The sequence below is a fragment of the Halichoerus grypus genome, chromosome 6, assembly GCF_964656455.1.
Source record: "Halichoerus grypus chromosome 6, mHalGry1.hap1.1, whole genome shotgun sequence".
NCBI classification, from domain to species: domain Eukaryota; kingdom Metazoa; phylum Chordata; class Mammalia; order Carnivora; family Phocidae; genus Halichoerus; species Halichoerus grypus.
Window position 1 is genome coordinate 1,264,529 of NC_135717.1, and position 22,197 is coordinate 1,286,725.

Consider the following 22,197-nt stretch of genomic DNA (forward strand, 5'->3'; position numbering starts at 1 on the left):
GAGGCAGCCCGCCTAATGGGGGCTGCTGATCAGGGTGAGAAGTGGGGAGTTCCTGCTCCTAGAATGGGTCTCAAGAGACAGGCTTCACCCCCTAGGGTCGGGCTGGTGGTAAATGAGAAATAAGGCCTGGGAGGTAGTCAGGGCCCCCTAAGCACACGGTCGTTGCCACCCTCATCACCGTGAGCGCCAGCCTGGAGGTCAGCTCGGAGGCAGTGGGAAGAGAGACAGGCGCCCAGGCTGGCTGGACGTGTGCTGGGGTCTAGGCTTCAGCGCCAGCCTGGACAGTCTCTAAGACAGGACAGGAGGGGGTGAGGGGATGCGGCTGACTCCCGGACCTGCTTCTGAGGGGCGTTTTCCAGGGTGCCTGCTCTGGGCCCTTCTGGAGGCTTCACATCCGTCTACGTGCCTACAATGCAGTATCTCCCCAAAGTTTCAGCCAATTAGAGTCCGAGGGGACCTCAGCCTCATTTCAGCAAACAAGAAAATTCTGAGCCTCATTTCTGTGTTTCTAATAAGCATGTATCAAATTTACGGCTTTTACGTACCCCTGGTGAGGCGAGCGCCTTCTGGGGATTCCTGCCTCGGGTTGCCGTGGTTTCTCGTCCCTGCTCGCGCCCCGAGCTCCCTGGGACTTCGCGCGGCAGGTCGGCGCGTCGGTCCCGTCAGGAGGGAGGATCCGGCGGCCGACCTGACCGCGGTGCGCTAATCAGCATAAACACGGGTTATTTGGGCCAGGCATGTAAATGTATATGATGGTCTTTTACTTATTTTTTGATTTTGGAAGCCTTCTCTGTATTTCTTCCCTGAAGGAGGTCTGGAGATGATGCTACACGGTGGAGACAGAAGTCACGGTTCTGCCGCCTGGCGCTGACCGCATCGGCGCTTTAGAGAGTGTCCTTCTGGTCTTCTTCTCTTTTGAGATGAGAGTCTGTTACAGAGTCGGTATCCATCACCCCTTTATTTTTTTTTTTTTTTTTTTTTTTTTTAAAGATTTTGTTTATTTATTTGACAGAGAGAGATACACAGCGAGAGAGAGAACACAAGCGGGGGGAGTGGGAGAGGGAGAAAGCAGGCCTCCCGCAGAGCAGGGAGCCCGATGCGGGGCTCGATCCCAGGACTCTGGGATCATGACCTGAGCCGAAGGCAGACGCTTAACGACTGAGCCACCCAGGCGCCTCCATCACCCCTTTAAAAAAAAAAAAAAAAAAAAAAAACTTGTAAGAAATTGAAACATAGCCTGTGTACAGAAAAGTTCCCTAACCGCAGGTTACCACCAAGCGCGTTTTTCACAAGGTCTAACCAGCACCCCAGTCCAGAGGCAGAATGGCCCGGCGCCCCGGGAGCCTTCTCGGGCCTTCCTGGGCCCGTCCCCTCCCAGGGCAGCCACGGTCCCGGCCTCCCCAGCATCGTTCTGTCCATCTCTGCATGCCCGCGTGCACGGAGTCGGATGCTGTGCACTCTATGTCTGGCTTTGCTGCTGAGATTCACTCACCCTTGCGGTTTTCCCATCTTTACCGCTGTGTAGACTTCCTGGGCACGGAGACACCCCATGTGGGAAGAAGCAGCCCTTCTCCCACGGCTGGACACCGAGGCCGTTTGAGTTTGGGCTGCCCTGAATAGCGTTGCTAAGAACCTCGCGTGTGAAGTGGGTATATGTATCTCCGTCTGGGAGCGGACTTGGTGTGTCCGATTGTTTACTGACCCTGAACGATTTCCAAGTTGCAGAATATTCATCAACATTACCGAAATGACCGTGCAGGATTCAGTAAGGCTTTGCTACAATTGATTTAGTCATTCTCCTGCTATTGAGCACTTAGGCTGCTTCCCCCTTTTATTTCTTTTCTATATTAAGTGGCCATGGAAATCTTTGGCCATACATTTTTTTTTTTTTTTTCTCTTTGGGGTTATTTCCTTTCGATAGTTTCTTAGGAGGAGGACTGTTGGCTTGAGGGTGGGGGCTTTCCTCCCACACCCCCGTGATTTTTACGGTTGTGAGAGGTAACTCACTATGTATAGGAGAATAGGGAAAGATCACATAGAAAGAACAGAAGGAGTAATCACTGAGGGGACGTCTGTGTCACCATGGTCAAGGTGAAGACATGGAGCTCGGTCCGCCCCCGGGAGCCCGCCCCAGCGCTCCTCCCCGATCACAGCCCTGTTGACCTTCCCGAGCAGGCAGCCAGCATCCCCAAACAATTTATTCTGGGTCGGCTTGTTTTTGACATTTATGTAAATGTAACCATTGCAGACATAGTCTTTTCTGACCTCCTTTGTTCAGTCGACATTATTTGGGGAGGATTTATCCACCATCAGGAGGTGGTGCTCATTCATCTTCATTGCTGTAGAGTATTCCGTTCCAGAACTAGATCAGGGTTGTCGTTCCCAGTTTGGGGCTGGGATGAACCCCTCCACGTCTCTTCTGTTGCACGTGGGCCAGTGTGGAAGGATTACTCTGGGGAAAGGGATCACCACTGTTGGGGTGTGTGGCTTCGCACCACCCTGTTTCCCAGTGGGGTAGTGAAACATTGTGCCCCCGTGCTGGGGACGGGAATCACACGTTCCCTAACACGCCATGTCGCCCGGCTGTCGAAGCTTTTCCACCTTCACGAATGATGAAGTTGAGCATCTTTTGTGGTTTGGGTTTTTTGGCCATTTGGGTGTCCTCGTTTGTGAAATGCCATTTCAAGACCTCTCCCCATTTTGTTATTGGGGTGTCTGTATTTTCTTCATTAATTTGTAGGAGTTCACAGATTGCGAGTGAGACAGCATTCTCTCCGAGTAGAAAGAAGACATCCACCTTGTAACATTTGTGGCTTGCGGTTTTATTCTTTTTATGGTGTATTTTTAAGAGCAGAAATTCTTCGTTTGTATGTAGTAAAGTTTATCAATATATTCTTGTGTGCGTGGGTGGGAAGAAGTCCTTCCCTGCCTCCAGGTCATCAATGTATGTTTCTGTGTCTTCTAAAATATATAGTTCTTCTTTTCCCATTTGGGTCTGTAATGAACCTGGGATTGATTCCGTGTGTGGTATGAGGTAGGGGTTCATGTTCATTTTTCTCCCATACACAATCTAATTTATTGACATGTCCACCTTTCCTTGCTGTGCCTCCTTTGTCACATCAAGGGCTAATTCCTAGGTCAGTTTCTGAGTTTTCTGTTGATCCCTGGGTTCATTTGTCCAATCTTGTACCAAGAGCACACTCTCTCAATCGCTACAGCTGCATTATAAATTATAATTATCTGATAGAGTGAAACCCCCACTCAACGTATTTATTTATGGCTATGACTCTGAGAATCAGCTTGTCAAGTTCCATGCAAAGAAAAAAATCTGCTGGGATTTTGATTGCAATTGCAGTGAATCTATAGATCAATTTGCAGTGTTGACTTTTTAATAAATGTTTATTTTCTACTTACTGCAGATGTATACAAATCCAGTCCATGTTTGTGTATGGATTTTACATCCAGCACTCTAAGTAAGCTCTCTTATCCATTACTGTATTTATACATTCTTTGGGATTTTTTTTTTTTAATGTACACAGTTATAGCACCTGTGAATAGCTACAGTTTTGTTCCTTCCTTTCTAAAGTGTATCATTTTTATTTCTTTTTCCTGTCTTACTGTAATGGCTGAGACCACTAGTAGAGTGTTGAATAGAAGTGGTGGTAGCAGGCATCCTTGTGTTGTTCTTGATCTAGAAGGAAAAGTCCTAGTTTACCATTTGGCAAGTTGTCTGCTGCAAGCTGTGCTCATTTTAAAAGCATTCAATTTGTATCACCAAATGACTCCAAAAGAATTGTGCCAGTTTCAACATAACCTTACCAGCATTGGGTATTATCTTCAGAGGTTTTTTTTTGGGGGGGGGTTGTTTTTGTTTTTAGATCATTGTTTCTCTGATGAGCCTAAATGGTGTCTCACTATCTTTTTTAAATTTGCATTTTCCTGATTATTCAAGAGGTAGAACATTGTCCCACATATTCATCAACCACCTGTGTTTTGTCCTGTGCGTCTCTTCCTCTCTCCATTTGTTGATACATTGTTGGTGTTTCCTTAACGAATTTGAATGTGTTCTTTACATAATGAAGATAGGTGTCATTTCCCTGTCACATTTGCTACAAATGTGTTCCCCTGTATGTCGTATATCTTTTAATTTTTGTTATTTTTTCATGTTCCCTTTTCTTATTTTTATATGGTCAAATCTGCCTCTTTTCTTTTACAATTTATTCTATTCCTCCCGAGCTTGGAAAGCTTGTCTCCCTCCTGAGGACTGATAAATATTGAATTCTGTTTTCATCTAGCTTTTTTTATGGCTTAATATTTCATATTTAACTGTTTACTCCATCTGGAATTTGTGGGGCTGTGGGGTGTGAAGCTAGGAGTTAATTGCTCCTCACAGTTTACCAGGGGAAGGGGCCTCATTTGCACTTCCAAGTCTCAGGGCTCTGGCTTCCCCACATCTAGGCTGCGTGGGAAGAGATTAAAGGCAGGAGGGAAGTAGCCCTGTGTGCAGCCGGTGCTGGGATCGGGAAGCTGTAATTACCTGCGGGACAGTCCTGTTAGCTGCCTCTGCCTGACTTTAAGTCAAAAGCAGAGAGCTGTTAGCCCAGTTTAGCAACATCCTAGGGCACGTCTCTTGATGTAACTGGGACTCAGTTTCCTCATCTGCAAAGTGGGGATACTAATGACACCCGTCAAGCTGGGCGTATATGTGTCGGGGCGCATCTTGCAGAAAGCAAGAGGTCAGGCAGACCTGGCCCGAATCCTGGCTCATCTGTGTGACCTTGGGCAAGTGACGTCGCTTCTCTCTGAGCCTCAGTTTCTCCATCTGGAAACCAGGAATGATAATACTGTAGTTCCTCCCTCGTGGGGCTTTGGGGACACGTGTGTGGTTCTTAGTCCTCCAGCAGCTAGGCCCTGCATGGTTACTGTCTTTGCTGTTGCAATCATTATTCAGGAGAAGGTGGGACCGTCTCTGTGTGGAGGGGGTTTCCTGTGTGGTCTCTGGGTAGGGCTCTGGCCCAGCTGTGATGGGAAAGGGAGAGCCAGGAGAGGAATGGCATGGCTCCTAGGGCTCCCTCCTTCTCACAGGCTGAGGGGCGTGCCCCCCTTCCCCTCCTCGCTCCCCCAGCTGTGGGGGGATGGGCATGCAGAGCCAGTCTGTCACTTCCTGTCGCAGACAGAAGGACCGGCACTGGCCTGCAGAACGCGGCAGCGCACACACACGCACAGCGCCCGCCCTACACACTCAGTCACACCTGCACAGAGAGCCAAGCGCACGTATCACAGACACACGCAAGACTAGACACACACACACACAGATGCACAAACACAGAAACACACGCACAGCTAGACCCACCACCTGTCGTCATGCACACGTAGATTCACGGGTCGGAAACACACACGCCCTAGTACACAGGTGCAGAGGCAGTGTGCTCAGCACGCACACGCATGCACACACGCACACGCATGCACACGCGCACACGCATGCACACGCGCACACGCATGCACACACGCACACGCATGCACACGCGCACGCACACACGCTCCAGGCACGCATCTGACTGGCAGAGCTGCGCTCTGGGCCACAGCTGGTTTTCGGCTCTTCTGCTTCCACCATGCCTCAGCCTCCCCCCTGCAGACCAGGGCCCTCCCCGGGCAGCTCCCACACCTGCCAGCCCCCATCTGCCCAGGGGCCTGGCTCCTCGTCTCTGGCACATCAGTATGTGAGGTGATGCTGATGGCCCTTCCCCCTCCCCTCCCCTCCTCCCCTCTTCATTCACTTCGTTGGAGACAGAAGCCACAGGGGTGGGACCTGGGGCAGGGCCAGGCCACAGAGCCTGTGGGAAGAGGCCCATATACCTTATGCACCCCGGGGGCAGCGAGAGCCCACCCAGCTCCCTCCGTGTGGGTCTGCACACGCTCATGGATGTCATGAAGGCCTGACCCGCCACCCGGAGCCTTGCAAGGGTAGGTGGAGGAGGGCTCCATTAGCCTGGGTGGAGACCCTTTGATGTGTGGCTAACCCTGACCCCCACCCCGCCCCCTACGCCCAGTGGGCAGAGGAAGGAAGTGGAGGTTTGGAGGGGTGGAGCTAGGTCACTGCTCAGAACCTGATGTGGGGCACCCGTGTCCCCAGGCTCATTCACCATAGCAGCTGGGGAGGGGTCTGCTTGGGATTCTGAGCAAAACCCGAGAAGTCCTGGGGCAGCTCCGCTTGCCTGTCCACCTTCCCACTTGCCCCACTGCTCCCCTCTGAATCCGAGGATTCTCCCCCTGCCACCGCCCAGCATTCCACCTCCAGGGGTCAGTGCAAGCCCCCAGCGCACAGTAGGTTGCCTGACTAATGTTGCTGAATGATAGACAGGGGACTTGAGTGTGTGTATCTCGATTGCTGAGGGCCTGTGTGCCCCACGTGGGCTCTGCCTGCTCTCCAAGGCTCAAGGTCCCCTCAGGCCTGCTGGAGTTCTTATCCCCAGTGAGGGCAGCCCTGCCTGTCCCATCAGGGTGTTGGGGAGGTGACATTGGACTTGGGCCACGAATGATAAGGATCCAGCTGTGGGTAGATCTGGGAGGAAGCCTTCCAGGCAAAGGGGGTGCCTGTGCAAAGGTCCTGAGGTGGCCACATGCTGGGGGAGGCGGAGGGATGTGTTGGAGAAACAGAAAGTCAGAGCCGTGGTCAAAGGACCGAGCCTGGAGGAGTGAATGGCACAGCCTGAGGTTGGCAGGCGGGGTGGGGGCCCCAGCAGAGCCCCAGGGCACCCAGCAGCACCCCCATTTCCTAGGTGGGGGCCTGGCTCCTCAGAGGGGAGGCCAGGCCAGGTGGTGGGGAAAGTCCGACGGAGGACAGGCACCTTCCTGCTCCCTGGGGTCCTCCCCGGCCCAGCCTCGGTGGGAGGGGAGGGGGGACAGAGGCTCAGGGGACCCCGCGGGTGGGGCAGGCACAGCTGTGGGGAGGCCAAGGTGCTGGCGTCAGCAGGAGCCCCTCCTCCTCACCTCGCTAAACAATCATTGCACAAAATATGCAAATGGTATAATTACTGTTATTTGTTTTGCTGATATAAGTGTTTGAAATGCAAATGTCAAGTTTGGGCGCATTCATTTTCCCCACCCCTCACCCTGACGTTTGCAAGTCTACGTTTAGCCCTGGAAGAAGGAGGAGGAGGATTTGGGGCACCCGCGAGGCCGGGCCCCCTCCCTAGCGGTGCACAGGGATGCCTTAGAAGGGAGGCCTCACATCCCCCTCCCCTCCGTGCTGTGTGATCTGGGGCCAGTTATACTCGGCCTCTGGGAACCTCAGTTTACCTGTCTGTGTAATGGGCGCCACCAGCCTCAGGCTGTGGTGTGTCTGGTCCCAGTGCTCTCTGGCCCGGAGGCAATTCTATCGATGGGTTTGGGCCTCGGTTTCCCATCTGTAAAATCCTGCATGGGTGTGTTCGCAACTATCACGTGGGGACTTAGTGCTCCTGGATGGTTTTTTGGGGCCCTAGCGCACCCCCAGATGTCATACACGAGATGTGTATGTGCATTTTCCAGGGTGGGTCCTCACCTTTGACCCCTCCAGCCCAGGTGGTCTCTGAGGTTTCGGGTCTCCCAGGCTTGTGGGTTCAGACGAGCCTGGGCTGTGAGCCAGTGGGGTGTGCCCACCATCGTCCGCACCCGACAGAGGGGAAGGTGAGGCCCGGCCTGCCGGGGCTTGTGGCGGTCTCACCGCTGATCAACGTGTTGCTCAGATGCCATAGTCCCGTCTGGTGCCTGGTTCCTTTCCGGCTGCACACGAGGCCGGAGCAGGCCCGCTCCTCTCTGGCCTTCTGCAAACTGCTCCACCTGGGGCAAACTGCACCCTCCAATCCGCCTGCACCTCGCAGCCCCTCAGGGCCAGGGAGGCCTCGTGTGTCAGATCACCGGCTTCACCTGAACCCCACCTGCCGCAGATTCCCCATTATCGACGAGGTGCTGGGACCCGTGCAGCATCGCAAGCGCTGTCTTCACGCTCTCGGACCAGGTCGGTTCCAGTACGAGCGCAGCCCCAGAGAGGAGAGAGGCTTCCTGCCGGATCCTGTGGGTCTGCGGGAGCTCAGGGCTTGTGCCAGGGATGGCACCGAGAGATGCCCTGGCTTGGGCCGATGAGGGCGAGAACAGGTGTGATCCAGAGGCTGGTGGGTCGGAGAGGCCCGGGGGCTGCATACCAGCCTGGCAGCCCTCCCTGAGGCCACCCCTCGGGGCTGCGTGCTGGCAGCTGCCGGGCGGGGCGCGGGTGCTGGGCTAACACTCAGGTCCGGCCAGAGCAGGCATGTGGGATGCCTGTGGTCCAGTGCGCCTGTGAGGAGAGTGGAGGGCGTGCGTGCATGCACGTGTATACGTGTGTGAGCATGCACGTGTGACCAGTGGGTGTGCAGGTGGTGCTCGTGGACAGTGAAAGCTCCAGGCCAGGCCCCTAGCGCTTGGGTCTGAGAACACAGCCCACTCGCAGGCCGAGAGGGACCTCAGCGCTCCCCTGGTTTCCGCTCACATGCACGGTGCCCCGGGCTCACGTTCCACCTTTGGACAGCTTTGCTGTGAAGTCTGAGCGTGGCCAGGAACCGAGGCCTGGGCCTGCCCGTGGCCCCCCGAGACTGCAGCCGTGCCCTGTGGTTCCGGAGCAGTTTCCTCGTGCTTAACTTGGGATTCTTTGCAAAGCGGGGCTGGGCAAAGAGAAAGTGCTCAAGAAGCACGCATTCCTGCTCCTCCCGCGCTTCACTCAGTGAGGCATGGGTCCTTGTCGCAGCTGGGGAGGCCGTTTTCGGGCTCCCAGGACCCTGGAGAGCAGGGCCTGGCCAGGTGGGCAGCACGGAGAGGGCCCTCCAGGCGGGCGACCCGTATAGGCAAAGGCCCGGGGGCAGGAAGGAAGAGGCGTCCTGGTGCCTGGGCTGAGGTCTCAGCCTGGAAGCCGCCTCTGGGGCCCGCGGGTGCAGAGCTTCTGAGCGCTCTCTTTCTATCCCAATTACCTTTTCCAAGACAGGTTTGGCCTTATTAGCATATTCAAATGCAGCCCATTATTATTTCAATTAGCTGTTAGGCAATTAGCTCTAATTGATGAACATTCCCCCCACCTCCCCACATATTTTTTGGTTATTTACATCTGCTTCTAAGCCACAATTTCAGGTAATTACGTGCCCCTCAGCCGTTTGCACGCGCGCGCACACACAAACACACACACACTCTCTCTCTCTCTCTCTCCCTCACATCACGCGTTCCTTCTGCCTTCCAGTTCCTGCTCCCGGCCCAGGAGCCTGGGGGGTTCTGGGGGGGCTGTGCACAGCTGGAGCAAGGGGACCACTCTGGCTCCTGCCCAGGCCCTCCTGAGGGTCACCACTCAGCCTGCAGGGCCTCAAGGTGCACGGCCTTGCTCCCGGAGTCCCCTTGTCCCGAAGGGGCCCCCTCCTCCCCCTTCCCAGTGGTGCCACCCGAGTTGGTTCCATTGTGGCTCCGGGCTTTGTCTGAACACTGCATCTTTGCCGTGTGGCCTGGGGAGTGGACACCATTCTCAGCCAACGCTTCCCTGTCTGCGAAATGGGGACCCGGTGCGTGGGAGTGAGGCTGAGTGAGGTGGTGCATCCAGGTCCTCGGCGAGCACCCCGGGCATGGCTGCTGGGGTTCCTCCGGGGAAGGAAGGGAGCAGTGAGTGATTCAGCCTTGTGGGCAGGTGGGGGAACCAGTCGTGGGCTGACTTGCCAGCCCAGCTCGGGCTTCGGCTTCCTGGCTGGTGCCCTCCTGCGTCGAAGGCCTGGTCTGGAGTCCTCACCCTCTGCTCCCCAGCAAGGATGCTCTTGGGGTGGAGGCGGGGGCCTGCAGGGAGAGGCCTTGCCCTGGGTCTTTGCATAGCCCACCTCCATGGGGGTGGGGGGGTCAGGGAATCAGAGCTGGTCCTCCACCCCACCCCCGACACACCTGGGCTGCAGCATCGGGGGGGCGAGCTGCAAACGGCAGCCGTGACCTGGAGGGGCCCCCGTCTGACCTGCCGAAATCCTGCCTCCGGGCCGCTCCTCTTCCTGCCCTCTGCCTTCACTGGTGTGTGCCTCCTCGTGCATCAGGGAGTCCCAGCCTCCCCAGCGTGCTCCTGGAGGTTGACTCTCATGCACGGAGCGCACAGGATGGATGTCCCCGTGGCTCCGGCAGACGGGATCTTGTGCAAGCTTACGATGGCTCCCCGCGCCCTCTCACCAGTGTCCTGTTCTGTCTCCATGCAGTGGCGTCTGCCTGGGTGACTGTGTACTGTTCTCTGGGTCCTGGAACACGGAGAAGACGTGCATGACCCCTGCAGGGAGGAGTCCACCAGCCTGTACTGCTCCCGCGTGCCGCATCACCGGTGGGCCCTGACCCGAAGGTAAGGGGCGCTCTGGCCCGTCGGATGCGATCAGGACAGGGGGGAGGGCCGGTCCTGAGGACCTGTGTGCTGGGGTCACCGTGCAGACCCAGAAGGAGACGGGGTCAGGTTCGGGGTCAGGGTCGGCTGGCCTGCAGAAACAGACGTCCCCATGCGGAGCTGCGGCCCGGCTGCCAGGGTGTTGGGGCTGAGGACCGGGCCGCCCTGGCGTGTGACCAGACAGGTCAGGGGCTCCGCCGTCCTCTCCGGATGAGTTGGGGTGCTGTGTGGGTTTCATCTTCCGCCACCTCACGGACCTGGGTGCGGTGCCGTGAGCTCACGTGGCATGTTGGAGGCTGTGTGTACGACGCGCCGTAGGTTCATACGGACTTACCCTGTATATTGGAAAAAGGGTCTTATATGGGAAAAGTGACCCAGAACGCTGACTTGAGCGCCTCGGTGAGGAAGGGGTGTGGAGGCAGCCGTCCCAGTGGCCCAGCACATGTCCTCACGGCCGGCGGTGCTGTGCCTGTTGGGGAGTCCGTTTTCTCAGTGCTGTCCCGAGTCGCACACATCCCCTCTTGCCACCCGTGCCTTGGAATCCGCCGTCGGGGGCCCTTCACCCAGGTCTGGGACGGACTCTCTTTGTAAACCCAGCTCCAGCGCAGGTGCTCTTACCTGGGAGGTGGCCCGTCTGATGGAGCCGGGTTGTCCTATTTCGCGTGACCGGCAGGAGGTCAATGACGCGGTCCGTTGGAACACAAGTTTTAGGGTTTGGATTTTTGCAATACGTTGCTTGCCTGCTGCATCCGGGCATCGTGATCGTGATACTTAGGCTCTTCCAATTCTGACGGACCGAGAGTGGGAGATTTGGGAATATGGGGCTCTCTCCTTCGTTACATGGAGGAGCAGAGACTCCTTCTAGAACTTCCAAAGGCATGCCTTCTGCTGGTGGTCAGATGGCTCCCCAGCCTTCTCCATGGCTTTAGCGGGAGGCTCCCAGAAGGGGCCTGTGAAGGGGAGTGCTGAGGATGGAGGAGAGCCCACCACGAGAAGCAGGGCAGGGCGTTCTGGGCAGAGGGACCAGCGGGGGAAGGAGAGCTGAGGTGGGACAAGCTTAGTGTGTGTGAGGTTCAGGGGGAGACTGGGGTGGCTGGAACTTGTGGGCGTGGGGGCCATGGGGTTGCAGGGTGGAGCGGGGCCGGGTCACAGGGCGGGTGAAGCTGTCTGTTCATGTTCCTCCAGATGTCCACGGAGTACCTGCCATTGCCAGACCCCGGACACTGTGGTGCTAGAGACCCATGTCCCTCTAGGAGCGCCAAGTCTAGAAGGAGGGAAGGGTGTGAGGATGCGCGGCTCATTCCATGGGACAGCCCCGTCCCTTCAGCAGGCATCAAGAAAGTCTGGGGTGAGGGGCTGGGGTCTGCCCCCATCCCTACCACTCATTTCATGGGACAGTGAACAGCGCCTGCCCCTCCACAGGCCTCAGTTTCCCTGTCCTGAAGGATGTCCCCTGAGGCTAAGAGCTGCTGAGAGGGCAGGGTGGGTGGTCTGGGGTCGGGGTCAGCTCTGACCGTGCCGGTACGCAGAGACCCCCACGGCAGTGGGGCTGGCCACCACTGGCCGACAGCACCCCTCAGAGGTGCAGGGCTGCGGTGGAGAGGGGCAGTCGGGGCTGGGCTGGGCGGGCTTGGCGGTGCTGACCCCAGGCCACGGGCTAGCCAGAGCACGGCTTTGCAGAGCAGGAAGCCCTGTGCTTTCCCACCCCTGTGCATTTGCCCAGAGCACCCTCTCTCCCCAGTCTGCCTGTCCTCGGGTGACGGTGGTGTCCCACAGACCCCAGTCTGTCGATTTTCGGATGTAGAGTGCCAGAAGCCACCTCTGACCTCCTGTTTCTTGTCTGTAACGTGGAGTAGTAACCTCTCAGAAGGCGAGCATTCAGTGGGACATGCAAGTTGCTCGGTATACAGTAGGCACTCAAGAAACGCTGGTGGACGTTGCCCCCTTTTCTGAGCACGAGACGGCAGAGTCTCTGGGACGTCACCTCAGAGCAATGTTCGTTCTTTTCCTCCTTTGCGGCCCACGCTCAGGCTTCCCTGTGTGGTCCGGGGTCCCTGCAGCCCGGGGGACCCCCACGGGGCTCAGCCCCCGTCGCCCCCAGACCCGTCCGCCTGCGCCCTCTCCCTCTCTCCCTCCCGGCTGCGTGTTCTGCCCGGTCAGAGCCTGGCAGGTGGCGGACGCTGAGTGAGTGTGTGCCGAATGAATGGATGGATGTTCCCTATCCATCCTAGGAGGGAGGTGGCAGACCAGATGGCCCGGGGCCCCTGCAGGGTCCGGCAGAGGAGTGCGGACACCGCACGCGTGGTTCAGGAACGTGGGTGCTGGGCGTGTTGTTCCTGATATCCCTGACAGACAGAACGTTTTGTCATGCAGCGAGTTGAACTTTCTCAGTTCTATTCCTGCCTCCCTCCTCCTCCGTTTCCTGGTCCTGAGGCCTCGTCCCTGGAAGTGGCTTTCCTGAAGCAGTGACTAAGAGGCCAGAAGGAAGCTTCTCCGTGTTCTGATGACCCCGGGTGACCTGCTGGCCCCGGCCCAGCGCTTGGCCGGCCCTGTGTTCAGCACCAGGGACAGAGCCACGGCCAGCCCCACCCTGGGCCTGTGGGCGCCATGGGAGGCCTGCAGGGGAGACGGGGGCCTGGGGGTCGGCTACAGCTAGAGCCCAGCGTCCTCTGTAAGACCCCCCCCTGCCCCCAGGCCTCAGTTTTCTTCTCTGGGAAGTGGGGGTGATGCTTTCCCCAGCAGGGCCTGGCCTGACAACGGGTGACTTGCCCAAGGCCACCCGCCTTCCCTCCTGCCTGTGCCGCCCCTCCCCCACCTCCCCAAGAGCAGTTATTTATCTGCACGGTGGTGACAGGTGGCAGTGGATGGAGTTAGAGCTGCTTCCAGAGATCAGCTGGCTGCTGCAGAGCAAACAGCCCGAGCTAATTAGCAAAAGGTCACTCCAGCTGCTGGAGCCCCCGCTTTTGAAGTCAGGCCTCTCAAGTCAGGCTGGAAGGAACCCGGGACTTTGAGTTAGTGGCTTGGTTACCAGGACAGCTTCAGTCCCCAGCCCCCAGCCCCCGGCTCATCGGCTCATCGCCTGATCGCCCAGCCCACAACTCTGAGGCTTCGCCTAGAGACTCCCGGCACCAGGGGACTCCTAGTGCCCCTGCCCTAGGCTGCACAGTCCACAGAGACTCCGCCCCCAGCTGGCATTGGAGGGCAGGCCTCCCCCCACAGGGCCCAGGGGCAGACCGTCCCCGGAGGCTGAAGTGTGGGGCTCGGCAGCAGCCACCCACGTGCCCCCACATTCCCTCTGACTGTGTTCTTACCGTTTTTAAGTAAATTCACTTTTTGAAAAACTTAAATAAATACATTTATTTAAAAGGGAAGTTTTATGGCACTACTACAAATGGGAAACAAACCTCCTTTACCATAAATAGAATTCATAATCATAAAAATAAATTCAGTGGAAACAAAACAACGTTATTAAGTTCTAGCTGGATGCCGTAGCCCAGAGGAGGCTCGGAGCCCGAGATGTGCTGTTACTTTATTAAAAAGGGAGAACAGCAGCTGTGCAGGGTGTTCAAGACTCACCAGCCCCAATCCGAGACTTTCTTTTTGATGTAATCAGAAGCACTGAAAAGAATCAAATTGAAGGTAACTTTCTAATAAAAGTATTCAGCATTAGTTTCTGCCACATCAGCCAGGGATTCAGTTCGGCTGCACGAGAACGGAGACCCTGTCTTGTTATTGAGCCCCACCCGGGGGCTCATTTTTCTCATGGAAATATAGGGTGGTGATGGCAGAGGTGCTCAGCCCAAGGAAGTTGTCAGTCATCTCGACGCCACATAGGCTTCTTCTCTGATATCCTTAGCCTTTGTCCTCATTGTCTCGAGATGGCGGCGGCTCCTCCAGCCATTGTATCTGCATCCCAGGCAGGAAAAGTGGTGGTGAAGAGAAAGGAATATGCTGGCTAAGTTGGTTCCTTGCTGTCCGGAGGATCACGGTGGGCACAGGAGCCCGTGCTCTTGCCCACTACGGTCCACTGCTGTCTCGTGGATGGTTCTCACTGAATAGTTCACCTGTTTGCTGCGTATTTACTTGGTGCGTGCTGTTTTCCATGCAATAGACCCTGGCCATGAGGTCACATGCTGGCATCTGTGGGAAGAGTCACGACCCATCCCAGGATGCCCGCCTGGGGCCTCCCCTTCCCCCACACCTGACTCCCGCTGCCCACAGTGGGCCCAGCGCAGGGTGGACCCTGACCTGGCCCCACTTCTCCTCCCTGAAGACCCAGGCTGCCCTCACCCCCTGCGGGGTGGGGGTGGGGGTGCAGGAGGGGGCCCAGGTTCAAGCTGCCCGCCTCTGGGCTGCCCTGGGAAGGGGTCAGCCCCTTCCCTCCCACACAGCTCTCTTGGGGCCCTGGGGCCCCCCGTTCTCCCTCTCCAGCCTCCCCGAAGCCTCTGCTTGGCGGTTTTGGCTCTCCAGCTGGCTGCAGGGCCGCATTTCTGCGGCTGTAGGTCTTAATCTGTCTTCTCATTTCCCTGTGGAATGTGTACCCCGCCGTTCCTGGCCCTAATTAGCAGGAGGAGGGGCGGGCCTCGGGGTGCCTCCTGCCTCTGGCCTCTGTCTGGCTCGCAGGCCCTGGGGACCCCTTCTCTGTTGGTGCAGGGCTCCTGGCTCCTGGCTCGTGCCTCCGGCCCCACTCGGCCCCTCCTCGCCACAGGCTTTGCCTTTCGGCCTTTGCTGCTGCTTGCCGCCTCCCGTCATAGACCTTAGTCTTGCCTCTGGCCTCTGACCCCTCTTTGTGCCAGCAGTGCGGGGGGGCCCACTACAGACCCCAGCTTTAGATCTGGGTCCCATTGCTAGCCAGCTGTGCAATCCGGGGCAAGTCACTTAACCTCTCCGTGTTCTTTGTGTGATGGGGACAACAGCAGCGGCTCGTGGGCTCTCTGGCCAAGTGAACGAGAGGCGCCCCACCTGTGCCTCTCCCGTCTTCCCCTCTCCCACCTCCGGCTTCACGGATATCCACATTTTGCACACGCGTGTGTAAGCATTGCTGCACGTGTCCCCATGACCCTGGGGGGGCCGCCGTGCGTGTTGTCGTCCTGCCCTGCCCGCCCCTCCCCTCCACACGCCGAGCTCCAGTGACTCACAGTGGCCTGGCTCCCCAGCCCCACCCTGTGAACCCTGAATCCAGCAGCGGAAGTGGGTCAAGGGGTGTGCGGGGAGGGGGAGGGCGGGTGGGGAGGCCAGGTGACAGCCCTGGGGGTGATGGGAGAGGAGAGGAGCTGGGGCGGGGGGAGAGCAGTTTAGAGCAGACCCATGATTGGGAGGAGAGGAGCTCGGGGGGGAGAGCAGTTTAGAGCAGGCTGGTGATGGGAGAGGAAGGGAGCTGGACAGGGTGGAGGGGGGAGCAGTACAGAGCAGGCCGGGGATGGGAGAGGAGAGCTGGGCTGGCGGGGGGAGAGCAGTACAGAGCAGGCTGGGGAGGGGAGAGGAGAGCTGGGGGTGGGGGGAGCAGTACAGAGCAGGCCGGGGAGGGGAGAGGAAGGGAGCTGGATGGGGTGGAGGGGGGAGCAGTACAGAGCAGGCCAGGGATGGGAGAGGAGAGCTGGGCTGGGGGGGGAGAGCAGTACAGAGCAGGCTGGGGAGGGGAGAGGAGAGCTGGGGGTGGGGGGAGCAGTACAGAGCAGGCCGGGGAGGGGAGAGGAGAGCTGGGGGTGGGGGGAGCAGTACAGAGCAGGCCGGGGAGGGGAGAGGAGAGCTGGACTGGGGGGGGAGAGCAGTACAGAGCAGGCTGGGGAGGGGAGAGGAGAGCTGGGGGTGGGGGGAGCAGTACAGAGCAGGCCGGGGAGGGGAGAGGAGAGCTGGGGGTGGGGGGAGCAGTACAGAGCAGGCCTGGGATGGAGAAGGAGAGGAGCTGGGGTCGGGGGAGAGCAGTTTAGAGCAGGCCGGAGGGGGGGTGCGGAGAGCAGACAGGGCTGTTGTTCACAGTAGTGATCTGATACGGAGGCTCTGGGGGACGTGGCCCCGAGCTGTGGAGAGGCTTCTCTGCCAGGAGGGGCAGGGGGGGCTCCCTTCCTGAGCACCCCCTCTGCACGGACCTTCCGTCTTGGTCCGGAAGAGCCTACAGTAGCTCCCGTACTGGGCCTTCTGGTCCAGGGGCCCCAAGTGACCACCCCAGGGTCTGCAGGTGGAGAGAATCGTGTGTGTGTTGCCCACGGCGCGTGCCTGGGGGTCCGACTGACACGCGCCCACCTTGCGGAAGTGTCCCTGCTCTCTGATGGAGAGGAGGGTATGTGGAGCCCCCTGCAGGGACTCTGCCTGGCTCTGCCCAAACTGTCCCGGGCGGGCCCTCGCCCTGGACACACGGACGTCCCCAGCCTGGCCGCTTGGCTCTGGGCCCTGGAATGCGGTGTGCACATCGGCTGGCGGCTCCCCCGGGCTTGCCAGTGGAGGCTCTGAGACTCCTGGGGGGGGCGGGCAGGTGGGGACGGAGTGCGTGCCGCAGTCCTACTCTGTGCTCCCTGCAGAGGGGCGTGCAGGGGAGTCGGGGCGCCCCCCAAGTCTAGTTCTGGCTGGGGATGCGGCACTCGTGGGCGCTGACCCTCCCGGACAGGACCGTGAACGCAGGCAGGGCTCGGAGCAGCAGGGCTTCCTGCAGGGGCAAAGAGGAGTATCCCCCCTTCCCCATCCCGTCCGTTCCCAGGACACAGCCCCCACCGCCCCGCCAGCCCGGCTCTGTCCGCGGTGCATCCCCGGCGTGTGGCGTAGGGCCGGTCCTCCGGTACCTGTCCCGCGGGAGTGCTGTAGGAACCCTTCGCAGCTGGGCTGTGTGTGGTGGCTGGTGTCCGCATGGTGGACACCCACCTGCTACCCACGAGAACGCATCGTGGCCCCAGCCCACGTGTGGGACGGGCCACAGCCACGACAGCTCCTGCTAATTCCGGAGGGTCCCCATGGACACACGGTTCGGGGTCACGGACCACACCTCTCTTGAAACAGCCCCTTCTCTGCTCCCGGCATCCACGCTCCTCCTACCTCCAGACACGCTTCCTCTCGTGTGCCCCTTAAAAGTTGGTGCCCCTAAAATTCCTGTCTCTTCTCACGTTGCGTCCATTGTCCTGCCCCGGGGTTAGCCATGTCCCCACGCAGTGCCCCTCCGTCCTCTGCCCAGCGCATACCCCAAACGCGGCATGGCTCTGACCACGCCGACCCATCGGTGCCCCCACCTTGCTTTTGCCAAACTGCCTCTCCGCTGCTTCTGACCCCCGCGGAGGGCAGAGCCCGCCCACCCGCTGCCCCACCGGCGTCTGCAGCCTTCCCGTCACCGCCGTCCGTGACCTCCCGCGTGTGTCCTCTCTGACTCTCTCACTGGAGAAGGACGCACACACATCAGGAGTGTTTGCAGCTCGGTCAAGTTCTTATGAGCTGGACACACCCATGTCCCCAGCTCCCAGACCGACCGGCAAGGTGCGACCCGCTCGCTTGTGGACGGGCATTTGGGTATCGTCCAGTTCGGGGCTGCCCCGAGCGGTGCTGCTGTGACCACTCTGGACTTCCTGCGCACGTTTGCGTGCTCTCCATCGGGTGTATCTGCGCCTCTCGGCTCCACCCACGTCCCTCCCTCGCCCCTCACTGTCCGGTCTCCTGCCACCTCTCCCACAGACCGTGGGAGCATCTGCTCGATGCCCTGCACACCCACTGTTGTCCTGCGACAGTCCCTTCTCCATCAACAGAGTCATCGTACATCCTCTGGCTCCCTATTGCCCTGTCTTCGGTAGGGACTCTGGGGTGAGATCGGGGCTCTCAGAGCCCCCACCATCCAGGTTCTAGCTCTCCTGGCCTCCTCGGCCCCTCCCCTGCCCTGTCTCCCCCACTGCCCCCCCAGGTGCCTTTGCAGGGTTGGTCTCTCTCTCTGTTCAAGTCTCTGCAGAAATGTGACCTCTCTGGGGGAGCCCTGCTGGACCCACTAGACCAGGCTGAGTCCCTGGCTGACCCACGATCACATCACACTTGTACTGGTTGAAATTCGGGCTTCCCCTCTGCAGCCTGTTAGCCGTGCCTCTGGCACGTGGCAGGGACCCGCCTGCCGGGCGTGGATTTCGTGGCGAGGCAGGGCAGAGCCGCAACCCCACGGTGTAGGTGTGTGGTCGGGAGCCACAGAGTGGCATGCTCAGAGTTGCCCAGCGGGCCAGCAGAACGAGGGGCTGCTGACACGGAGCCTATGAGGATGTGCTCTTCCCAGAGCAGTTGGCGCATACGCGGAGTCGTCTTGAGAACCAAGGACACAGCAGGGCCCAGAGGACTCGCCTCGGACGGTGGAGGGAGGAGCACTGTGGTCGGGCGAGGAGCAGATCCCTGGGGAGGCCCTGGGCACCCCCAGCCCCGGCCCGGCCCCTCCCTGTGTGCCCTGGGCCCCTCTCTCCCAGCCCAGCTGACCGCATCCCAGCACGCTTTCCCTTGTGAGCCCGTCCTGGCCGGATACCTCTCCTTTTCAACCCCACACCGCACCTGCTCTCCTCATCAGGAGGAAGCCTGCATCCCTGAACCCTGGCCCGGCCTGCACAGAGCCTCTACCCATCACCTCTGTTGGGGAGGAGAAGGCGGAACCAAGCAGGGGGCCAGATTCTCTAGCTTGGTCCACGGGCTGCCTCCTCCTGCCTTTCATTTCCCCAGAGGCCTTGCGGATTACGTCAAGCCCCTTGTCCATGCCGGGGGGTGGGGGGAAGGCCTGTCCAGCCTCCAGAAGGGGCAGTGGGCCCAGTCCCCAGCCTGCTCCGGCCCCCTGCAGGCACAGCGGAGAGTGCCCTGGGGGGGACCGAGCGCTCAGGTTTGTGGCGGGGAGGAGCGGGAAGCCGTCTTCGGCAACCCAGCCCTACCCGGCTTGGGGGCAGGGGCTAGACCAGACGGCCCTTTGTCCCAGCCTTGTGTGGCAGGACTGTGGCAGCGTGGGGCTGTGGCCCGAGGCCCTCAAGGCCCCTTCCTGCCCCAGGGCCTCACTGGCCCTTGAGGGACCACCTCTCCCTTCCCAGGGCTGATCCCCTCAACCCCTGAGCCTCCCTCCCCATCTTTGTACTTGGGTCGCTCTTCCGCAGAGTCAGCTGGTACGGTTATTTTGATTATATAATGTGAATGTTGTTTCGTTATTAGCGGGAATTAGCCGCAGCTAAATACCGAGTTCGCTCAGCCTCGCTTCCTCGGCTGGCCCGGGGCCGCCCCCGGCCGCTCTCCTGCCCCCGGGTCCCAGCCTGGCCACTCACCGTGCCTGTTTTCTCATCGACGAGCGAGGGCCGGCGAATGATGCTCTGCTCCTTCATGATGCTGCGAGGGTGACAGCGTTTATATAAACGTGCGTCGGCACCTGTAAACTTAGGCCTTTGATGGCAGGAAGCGGAGTTACTGTAACTGACTCCCAGCCCTGCGGGGCCGCTGCTGGCCTCCCACAAGGAAGCGGAGACACAGACTTAGCGACTTGCGCAAGGCCGTCACTGGCCAGCTGACAGCTCTGTCTGCAAGCCCAAGCTCTCCACCCTCTGCTCCAGGGCCCCGGGGGGTAGTGGAAGGACCAGCAGAAGGGGAGCAGCCTCAGAGGCGGCCGCTCAGCCTCCTCCTGACGCCCCCCACCCTGGGCTACGGCACAGCCCCAGGGTCCTTGGGCTGGGGGACAGGGAGCCCTCTAGTGAGGGGTCAGGAGAGCAAGGCCCTCGTCCTGGTTGTGCTGCAACCTTGCGGTGTGACCCGGGGAAAATTCCTTTCCTTCTCTGGGCCTGAGTGCAAGCCCTCATAAGGCAGAGGCCAAGTTGGGAGGTTCTCTTCATGTGGTTCCCCAGGCGCCCGGCTGCGTGGCCACCCCGGTCCGCCCCTGCCTGGCCCTGGCCCGGTGCCAGCACACGGGTGCTTTCAGCACTGTCGGCCAGATGCAGAAAGGCCAGAGCGTCAGGGCTGTCCCTCAGCTCGCCCGTCTGCTGGGCTCCCAGGTTACACCTGCCAAGTTCTGTCCGTCAAACCTTTCCTCAGCGTGTGGTCAGAGCCGGGCGGGGCTCAGGGTCGAGGAGGGCACTGTGAGGGGGGGACCCCAGACACCGCGGGTCAGTGGTAGCGCTCTGACGACCAGGACGGGGGAAGCCCGGGCCCCGGGGCAGCCCTGGAACAGAAAGGAGAAGCTCTGTCTCCGCTCCTTCCTCCCCTGGGACCCTCAGGCTGTTCCTTCCCCCGCTGGTCCTCAGTGCTCCCATCGGTGTGAGGGGGCCAGGCACGACTCGCCGAAGGCCCTGGGCCCTAACCCTAAACCTACTGAATCAGGAGTAGAGGCAGGTCCTGAAGCTCTCTGTTTCGTAAAGCCTCACAAGTGACTCTGACAGTTCTCCTGGTTTTAGGAACCCCTTGCTGGGGGCAGTGCCCTCTCTGACATCCAGCCTCCCCTTGCACACCTCTGGCGACGGGGAGCTCAGTCATACACAGCAGCCCGTTCCTTTCCAAAACATTTTAAAAATGTATTATAAAACATTTAAGATGTCTCAAATATTTAAGAAATCTTTAATAAATATTTCACTAATTATGAAATATTTAATACAGCTAAAGGTATGAAGAATAATACCATGAATACCTGAATGCTGTCCCCTCCGGCTTAGTGTTAATCCCCATACACTGCTCTTAACCTAGGGAAGCCCTGAAGGGTGCAAGGCCTGGGTCCAAGTGCTCTCCTCCCCTCTGCTGGAGCCTCCCGTGTGCCCCCCTGAGACCACCCCCCCACCTTCCTTTCTAAACTTTTCATCGTGGCAGAATACACAGGAATTCGGCTCGTGGGCTCCGTGCGTCTCTTCCTTTGTGCGGTGCCGCCTAGGTGTTTCCCAGCGAGGCCGCGTGTTTTATAGCTCCGTGAGCGGGCTCGGAGGGCTGTCTGGGAGGGTGACAGTGTCCACCCACAGGGCCTGGGGTTGCCTGCGGCGGGTGTGGGGGCACCGGGGCCCCGTCCCGCCGCCAGTCACCCCCACTGCCTCCTGCCTTTGCGTCCGCACTCCGCCAGCTCACTTCCCCGCCTTCAGACGCGCCCACCTGGGCCTGTTGGCCGCGTGACACGTAGCCCGGCACTGGGGCTCCGGGGCCAAGCTGCCTGGGTTTGAATCCTGCCCCACGACTAAGCAGCTGGGGAAACTCAGCCAAGTTCATTAACAACTCCGTGCCTCTTCTGTAAGATGGGTGATAATAGTACCCGCTTCACGGGATTAGTCCAGGTGCTAAATAGGTTGATAGAAGCGAGTCTAGCTCCTCGGAGATGCTATAGGAGTGTGGGCTCTCGTTATCTTCCTTGAAGTCTGGAGCCAGACCCTCTGAACACAGGCTGAGCCATGCTGCATAGAGCCGGATTATCACCTCCTCTGTTCTCCCTGCTATATCTCTGTTAAGTCAGCCAGTTACCTTCTCAGGTGGCCACATTTACTGGTCCAAGTGGCTCTCGCCTCCTTCTTTTCCCTGTGGGTGATATGGAGCCATGCCGACCCCTTCTTGGCATGGTCTTTGCCCTGTGTCCTTCGTAGAGGTGGATGTGACCCATTATTCCAGCTGGAGGGGTGCTTGGCTCTGGGTCCTGGCCTCCAGCCTCTCAGGGTTCATCCAGGCTGCCGCTCACACCAGTGAGGACAGAGCCCGGAGACCACCCTAGACAGCCCTGTGGGTGCCCCCGGCCGTGTTCTGCACCCCCCTCCGTGCCCGTGGTCACTCTGCCACCCAGGCACATCTGATAACCGGCCCTAGCCCCTGCGGGAGGCCTGGTCCCCATGAATGTCAGACTGTCCTCCAGGAGCCTTCGG

At 59.1% G+C, this 22,197-nt stretch overlaps 1 protein-coding gene across 3 annotated transcripts in view; it reads left to right on the plus strand.

Annotated features, from left to right (window-relative positions):
• ELFN1 (extracellular leucine rich repeat and fibronectin type III domain containing 1) overlaps nucleotides 1-22,197 on the plus strand; it is a 72,024-nt gene that overhangs the window by 26,392 nt on the left and 23,435 nt on the right. For all 3 annotated transcript variants that reach the window (XM_078074227.1, XM_078074228.1, XM_078074226.1), the window contains one exon: nucleotides 10,224-10,360. The gene's annotated coding sequence lies outside the window, so the exon portion shown is untranslated. The remainder of the gene's footprint in view (nucleotides 1-10,223; nucleotides 10,361-22,197) is intronic.